This window comes from Myotis davidii, unplaced genomic scaffold (genome assembly GCF_000327345.1).
Source record: "Myotis davidii unplaced genomic scaffold, ASM32734v1 scaffold60, whole genome shotgun sequence".
Classification (NCBI taxonomy): Eukaryota; Metazoa; Chordata; class Mammalia; order Chiroptera; family Vespertilionidae; genus Myotis; species Myotis davidii.
This window is the reverse complement of record NW_006293007.1, coordinates 1,914,376-1,922,687: the sequence shown is the minus strand read 5'-3', so window position 1 is coordinate 1,922,687 and position 8,312 is coordinate 1,914,376. Positions and strand designations below refer to the sequence as shown.

The following is an 8,312-nucleotide window of genomic DNA, read 5'->3' as shown; positions in this document are numbered from 1 at the left end:
CCTCCGGTGCAGGCTCTGATCTCTCAGTGTCATCAGCCTGTACAAGCAGCAGCTGCCAACCCTGATTGCCCCTTAGGGCTTCTCCACTTCCCCCTGCTCCTGAGGGGCGATCGGGGCCGGCAGCCGCCTCTCGCACCCGCTACCAATGACAGCGTCGCTTGCACCTGCTGCAGCTTTGGAGCTGTCACACCCACTGCTGGCACCAGTGCCGCCACTTGCACCCCCTGCCGGTGCCTGGTGCTGGTTCTGATTGCTCGATTGCTCGGTGCCATCAGCAGGTGGGAGCAGCGGCTGCTGGCCCCAATCGCCCTTGAGGGCTTCTCCGCCTCCTCCTGCTCCTGGGGGCAATCAGGGCAGCATCCGCTGCTTGCACCCACTGCTTGTGCCAGCCTCAATCACTCCGTGCTGTCAGCGGGTGCGAGTGGGGCTTGTGCTGTCAGCACATGGGAGTGGTGGTGGCAGGAGCAGGGCTGCTGGTTGATGGGCCCAGGGGCCACGGCAGTAGGGGCCAGGTAGGGGTGCAGAGGATGGGCTGAGACCTGCCCCTGTGCCCACCTCAGCCTTGTGGCCCACACTTCCTTTCAAGGTGCACGAATTCGTGCTGATGCGCACTGACCACCAGGGGGCAGATGCTCCCACCCGTAGGTTACCTTGCTGCTGGGGTCCGGCCCATCAGGACTGGGCTAGACGGGCCGGACACGCCCTGGAGCCCTCACATGGTCCCTCCCCAGCCCTGATCATGTATTGGTGGGGACCCTTGCCTGGCCTGTGCCCTTGCAATCTGGGACCCCTTGCGGTTTCAGCCGATCCCTGCAGGCCATGCCGAGGGACCCACGGGTCATGCACCAGGCCTCTAGTAAATAAATAAAAGCTCCAACTTTGTACAAAGCTTCCAGTCTACTGTGGGAATTAATGTCAACTACAGAAGTAGAACATTAGAATCATAAGAGCTATATAAATCTTTATAGAATCTCTAAGAAGTCAAAGTTCATTAATGGTTGAGGAAATGTGGATGACTCTGGAGGAGAGTCCCAAACAAGATTAACCCCAAGAGGCCCACACCAAGACACTTAATAATTAAAATGACAAACGTTAAAGACAGAGATCATCTTAATAGCAAGAGAAAAGCAGTTAGTTGCCTACAAGGGAGCTCCCCATAAGACTGACAGCTAAAGTCTTCTTGACTTTGGACTCACATTGGGATTTTCCAGTGTGCCCTTGGAAAAAATCTCAAAATATATGTTCTCTGTCATGAAAAGAATAGTAAACGAGGCTTATTTGATATGTTCATTTATATAGGAAGCATTGTCAAACGAGAAGTGATCATAATTCTTAAGGGTATATTTGTATGAAATTCCTAAATGTGATATATCAGATACAACTTTATAAGTCACAATTCTAAAATGTATGCCACTGAATTCCTTGTTAATTGTATTACATATATTTTAAAATACGAATATTTTTATTGATTTCCAAGAGGAAGGGAGAGAGAGAAAGAGAGAGAGAGAGAGAGAGAGCGAGAGAAACATCAATGGTGAGAGAATCATTGATCGTGCTGCCTCCTGCATGCCCCACACTGGGGGAATTGAGCCTGCAACCCAGGCATGTGCTCTGACTGGGAATCGAACCTTGACCTCCTGGTTCATAGGTTGATGCTCAACCACCAAGCCATGCCAGCTGGGTATTAATTATATTGAATTTTCATCAAAAATAATTTTCCTTTACCGCAAACTAATTTAGCTGCCTCATGAAATTGCCCTGCTCTGCATGAGTTACAGTATGGAGACTGGTTGACATGGGTGGAGCCAGTCTTCACGGAAACCTGCCCAGAGAGGACTCATGGTCTCACTGCAAGGCAGTATTGGGGTTTGCAGCTAGCACCAGCATTTCCTGCCCTTGCTAGGCTGCAAAGCCTCTGTTCCAGTTCAGAACCATACTGAGTTTCCAATAAAATATTTAGGAAAGTTAAGATGAGAATTCATGTGTGTGCATCTAAATTAGTTGCCCCTAGTTTGGATTAGTACAAGTTAAATGAAAAATTACAGATGTGTGTGGTTTTCTTTTTTTAAAAAAATATATTATATTGATTTTTTACAGAGAGGAAGGGAGAGGGATAGAGAGTCAGAAACATCGATCACCTGCCTCCTGCACACCCCCCACTGGGGATGTGCCCGCAACCACGGTACATGCCCTTGACCGGAATCGAACCTGGGACCCTTCAGTCCGCAGGCCGACGCTCCATCCGCTGAGCCAAACCAGTCAGGGCGTGTGCGGTTTTCTTAATCATTTAAACTATAATTATTTTTCCTAATTGTGGGATCTATGAAATATGAGCTATTAAAGGGATAACTCTCCAAATCAATGCATATTGTTAGATATGGAGTTAAATTATGGTGAAATGGCCTAACTGTAGATGTCTATTAAGCCCACCTAAAGGTCTTAGTCAAAGTCTTTTTCTGGGGCTAAGTGGTTTATTACAGTAAATGAACCTGGTTTTTGCCCATAAGTATAAGAGAAGTTGAAATCTTTAATAATAGATGAACCTCAAAAAAGGGCTTCTGTCTGGAGTGGCACACGTAGGGTAGGGCAGCTTGATTGTTCACGTGCATAATCGACATCAAGAGATTTCAGAAGCAAATTTTTTTGTTATTTAGGCAGCTGGTGATTGTTGGTCCTGGCACTCCTCCCCTCCACCCCAAATAATAATAATAGAGCCTCATTTTTCTCTAGTTTATTGTTAGAATGCCCCTTCAAAGCAGCTACATCAACTATTTGTATGGCAGTTGCTCCTGCCACTGCCCTTCCAAATAAATGCAACTTGCACACTCTAGCAGCAGGGGCAGAAAATTCTCCTTCAACCCAGTGTAACTCACCACCGCACTCGTTTCACAGCATACTTACTGCACTGGAAGAAACAGGATGTTGTCTCATTCCCGTGCTGGTGGGTGCGAGGCAGGTTAGTGTGGTGGGATGGGGAGGGCTCTAGTGGACTGGGACTTACCTAGTTCTCTGCAGAGTGAGCGGAATAGGGGTTTTTCGTTTGTTAAAGAGGACAGAACTAGGATTAGGTGAGCCCAGTGTTCCTGCCCCACTTGTGAGTACCTGCTCTTGCAGTGTGAGCAGAGAAACAGCTGTCTCCATGAAGCTGCAGTGCGGAGGGGAGGTAGGCTGTGGACAGACACAGCTCACAAATACTTGTCTTGGTTCTAGTCCTAGGAAGTAGAGAGGGCGGGGCCCAACCTCATCAGATAAAGGCCTGGGAGAGCTGAACAGACCACACACAGTGCCGAGTGCAGCGCTTAGCTTTTTCTGTGTTAATTTCTATATGAAAAGGGAGTAGATAAAATAAGTCAGGTGATAAAATTGTAAGCATTTGGGACAAGCCAATAACACTGAGGACAAAAAGGGTATTTTTAGCCTTGGAAATTCATCAAATTGATCCACTGAAACTGTTGTTGAGGATAGTTGAGGTTTCTCAGTACTTGTTTTCTAACATCATGTGCCACCCTCCAACCCGCTTTTTATGACCCTTTCCTTGTTCAAAATTCCCACCTTAATTTGGGGACTCATCCTGGAGATTATGTGGGAGTTTCAGGCTTTGGAAGGTAGGACAGCTGTGGAGCTGATCAGTGGGAAGGACAGACTTGAGTCCTCAAACTTGACTTCGGGTCCTGGCCATGCCATTTATCGTCCAGGTAACATCAGCAAAGTCCTGGAGCCTCTAAGCTCTGCATTTTCCCAGCTATCCAATGGGCCGAGCACTGCCAATGCTCAGGTTAGAGGAGGAAGCGGAGATGGTAAGTGGAGTGCCCAGCCTGGGCAGGAAAAGTTTCTGCTCCCAGGACTGGTTCGGGTTTCTTCTCAGGGTTCCTTTTCATTGCTAGACGAACCAGCCCTGCCCGCACACCTCCACTTCTGTGCTTACGCTCTGCATCCACTGCCAGCTTTGGGCTAAAGCTTCCAGACAGGGCCCATACTCACATGGTGTCTTAGAGCAAATGAGAACTCATTTGCCGACCAGACTTTTTGTCATCAGCAATAGGTTTTTAATCTCTCGGAGCTAGGTGGATTACTTTCTATTAAAAGTAGAGCCCTGACCGTTTTGGCTCAGTGGATAGAGCGTTGGCCTGCGGACTGAAGGGTCCCAGGTTCGATTCCGGTCAAGGGCATGTACCTTGGTTGCGGGCACATCCCCAGTAGGGGGTTTGCAGGAAGCAGCTGAATCGATGTTTCTAACTCTCTATTCCTCTCCTTCTCCCTTCCTCTCTGTAAAAAAAAAAAAAAAAATCAATAAAATATATATATATTTTAAAAGTAGAATAAACAATTTGCTTTTCTGTTTTGTGTCAATCAGAACGCAATTTCTCAACGTTGGAGCTCCTTTAGGGAGTGTGTCTATATCTGTGATCCAGCTGCTGTGTTCCTGGTCACTTTCCCCCTGTGACACGGGTGCTTTGGATGGGGAGGGTAAACCCGAGAAGACTTGGCAAAGACATTATCATGGTGGGTCAGCAGCTGCCACTCGACAGAACAGCAGCCTAGAGGTGCAAGACCGACAAGAGGAACACCATCAGCCTCAGCGAACCACAGCCCAATTCAGAATTGTCACCAAACCGCCATGGCCCTCTTCCTGGCACAGTTCTTCCCTCCCTCAGGTCATGTACAGTTTTACACTTGGGTTGAAAGGATGGGGTGGGGAGGAAGGACATTATGTTGTAAACTATGCCATCCTATCTCTGCCTGAGGATGGATTGGAGTGACCATGTACTATTTTGCTTAAGTGGCATTGTCATTGTAAGAATGCACTCTTAGATTGCCTGAATCTTTCCTTTTTTTTTTTTTTCCTTTTCACTGAAATTATTAGGGTCATACTGGTTAACAAAATTATACAGGCTTCAGGGGCACAATTCCATAACACATCGTCTGTACACTATATTGTGTGTTTACCACCCAAGTTCCTGGTGACTTTCTGACAAAGTCATGCAAAGGCGGTGCTTACTCTGCCATGATTCAAGGCTAACGCCATCGCAATGCCACCCTCTCTACCATCTCAACTTCTCCCGTGTTCAGTGAAGACTTGGCAGTTAATCTACACTTTTCCTCCTGAACCTAAGCCATACCTGACCCTTGGTTGACTTGAGCCAGCACAGCCTCCGTATATGTTGGCCTTCTAACTTGTTACTCTCATTTCCATCTCTTCAGCTGCCATGTCCTTGTCATGCTTACGAGCAACACCACATCTGGAATCAACTCCCAATATCCCATCCTCTCTGGCGCTCACACCCTCTGTCCCGTCACTGCTATACTTCGGCCTCACACCTTTCAATCCCTCTCTTTCCCGGCACCCTCGGCCGCCAGTACTACTTGTGTCTGATGGAATGTCACCACCAAACAACCCACTTCTGTCTACACTTCTGAAACCCTGTGATCTCCTGGAAGCCCCACCGGTGTACATAGGTTTTGTCTTGCCTTATTCGTGGTCTCCAGCATCAGCTGAGTGTGTGTCACTTGACAACCCTTCCTACTTGTCCTAAGTCAAGCTCCCTGCACCATTTTGCTCAGCAAATTCTCTAAATGACTTTCCTCAAAATCCTTAAGAACTCTGCTTCTGTCCATTTCTCATCCCCCGGCAGTAGCCCAATGGCCTGGCCTCCTGCTTCATAGACATTGGAGGGCTGAGGTTGTTTCGTCCCCTTGTGCCGTCTCCCTGCACATTAACAGACAGGCCCCCTCCACTGGCAGTGCTGCTCCATGCTGAGCCTGCGTCCTCCACCTGTGCTCTCGCCCCCTCTCCTCCCTCACGTCCCGCTCGCTCACTCGTCTCCTCCACACGCCCGCCATTTCCCCTGGCTCTCTTCCTTTGCGTTAAGTCCTGCTCCTTAAACAAGGCTCTCATGGCCCTGCCTCCCTCCAGCCACTGCCTTATCGCCTTCCATTCTGAGACCAGGTTTGTTGTAATGGTCTCTACTTTATCTGTTCATCCCGGGATCGTGTCTGCAGCAGCGTGCCAGCCCTTCTGTCATCTGCCTGGTCTTGTGCCCAAACAGGTGAAGACTCCTGATCTTGACTCTTCCAGTCTTAACACTAGACATGGTCTGCCTCTGTCCCTGGGACTTCCACCACTCTCCTTTTTCTTCACTTCCCGTTCACTTCCGGTCTCTGACTTTTGCTTCTCTCGCTGCTCTGCTGGCTCTGCCTGTCCTCCTGGGTCATCTGACCCACTCTTGTGGCTTAACAAGCACCTGTGTGCTGACCGTGCTGAGTTTCTGTCTCTCTCTGGATTCTCCCCAGAGCTCTAAGTCCATGCCCCACTGTTCCAGGTCGCCCTGCTCCTGTCCCACAGGCTCACTCTCACTGGGTCCACCAACCTTCCTCCACCCTTCCTCCTTTCCGCAGATGTCTCTCACCAGTTGGCTCCTCTCGCTCCCTATTCCCACTGGTGGCCACCACATCCGGATGTGTTTACCCCCTAAATATTTCTCAAGCGGACTTTGCTCCATCCCAGCTGCTCTGCCCCCTGCAATCTTCCTCCCCTAGGCACTCCTGAACTTTTCTAGATACAGATGCAACGCGCCCTCCCGGATCACTGCAGGGGTTTCTGGGGGCCTCAGGGAGGCATTCCAAAACCCCCTGGCCTCCTTTTCTGTCCGGCTACCTCTGGACTTCATTTTCCTCTGCCTGAGATGTCCTTTCCCACCTCCTCAACTTTACTCCTTTCCAAACAGCCGAGACGCCTCTAGGAAGCTTTCCCTGGACCGGTGTTTCCACAACGCTCTGCCCCAACTGCAGTTCTTACGTTATTACGAAAGTGGCTGTCATGTGTCTGCTTTCCCACAAAACCACACCTTTGAGGGCAGGGAAGCAGGCCCAGCCCAGGTAAGATATGGTTGGGACCAATCAGCAGAAATAGCTGGTGATGCTACTACCTGTGTCCTCTGCCCTACTGCTTGGAGCATCAGGTCCAGGACCCTTAGCTGCATTAAGGGAATGTGGCGGAGTAGAAAAAGGAGTTCTGAAAGCAGACAGGCCTGGATTCGAATGTTTGTTCCATCAGTGATTAGCTGAGTGATCTTATGTGAGTTTCTTAACCTGTCTGGGCCACTGTCTTATCTGTACATTAGGACTATTAATTACTGTTTAAGATTGCTGTAAAGTTTGAGTGAAATAATATATACAAAGCCCCTGACATGTAATAGGTGCTAAATAAATGTCTTTATCTGTTACTGCTATTCCTCTCTCCCTCCTGCTCCATCCTGACACCGGCCTCACGGAAGTTTCCTTGCTCTTGCCCCTTGGCCTTCCTGCCTTGGCTCACACTCCCTCCACCAGCCTCCACTCGCTCAGATCTTCCAGTTGGAAAGAACCCCTTCCCTGGGCTCCTGTTCCCCCGCAGCGTGTGGGAGTCCTCACGACTCAGTCAGCTGGACTCGTAGATGGTTCCTGGGTTGGAAGCTCCTGGAAAGTAGGGGTGTTTCTGCTACGTTTTTGTAGCTCTTTATGCTTCTGAGCTCAGGGCTGGGACACGCGGAGACTTAAATAAATGGTGGCTTACTCTGAGGGGGTGGCGGGCAGGGGAAGGCTTCTTCACCGGCTGAATAGTTGTGAGTCTGCACACCAGCTCACTTGTCCTTAAGATTTTGAGTGATGGCAGTTTGCAAGCAAATCATCATTTGTCTGGAAATTAGACACAATTCTAGAAAATTCACTTCAAACAGTGAAAAAGCATCCATCTTGGAATTAGTTCATAATGTGAAGAAAGACTATTGCTTGTCCCAGACTGCATGAAGTGATGTGCATGTCTCATTATCTCTCAGAAGCATATTGAAAAGAAAGCCTTTCAGCACACTGAGCTCTGGAAAGATCATCTTATTTTGACCAGCTCAGATGAAGCTGACATAATCTTTCAACCAGCCCTCTCAAAGCAAACTATTACATGTAAAATCCTGTTAGCACAGCTACCACAACAAAGAGAGTGCATATAAAATGACCATCTCCTGTCGAAATCAATGCCTTATTGATGGATGTATTAATCCAGTGGGTAGCAGGTGATGGGCGTACGTACAAGTAAACATCTACACTAATAAAAGAGAAAAATGGTAATTGACGTACGACGCTACCCTTTTCATTGGCTAATCAGGGCTATATGCAAATTAACTGCCAACTCAGATGGCAGTTAACTGACAACAAAGATGGCGGTTAATTTGCATATGCAGGCACAATGCAGGGAGGCAAAAGGGAAAGCAGGAAGAAGCCCCCTGCCACTGAGAGAGATCAGAAACCCAGTGGGGAGCTAGGAGCTGGGGGGCAGGGGA

The 8,312-nt window shown here is 48.6% G+C and overlaps 1 long non-coding RNA gene across 3 annotated transcripts in view; it reads left to right on the top strand.

Moving 5' to 3' along the window:
- The first annotated feature begins 6,611 nt into the window (after positions 1–6,611).
- LOC102755669 overlaps positions 6,612–8,312 on the top strand; it is an 11,225-nt gene continuing 9,524 nt past the window's right edge. For all 3 annotated transcript variants that reach the window (XR_435817.2, XR_001514337.1, XR_001514338.1), the window contains exon 1: positions 6,612–7,462. This is a non-coding gene — a long non-coding RNA (uncharacterized LOC102755669). The remainder of the gene's footprint in view (positions 7,463–8,312) is intronic.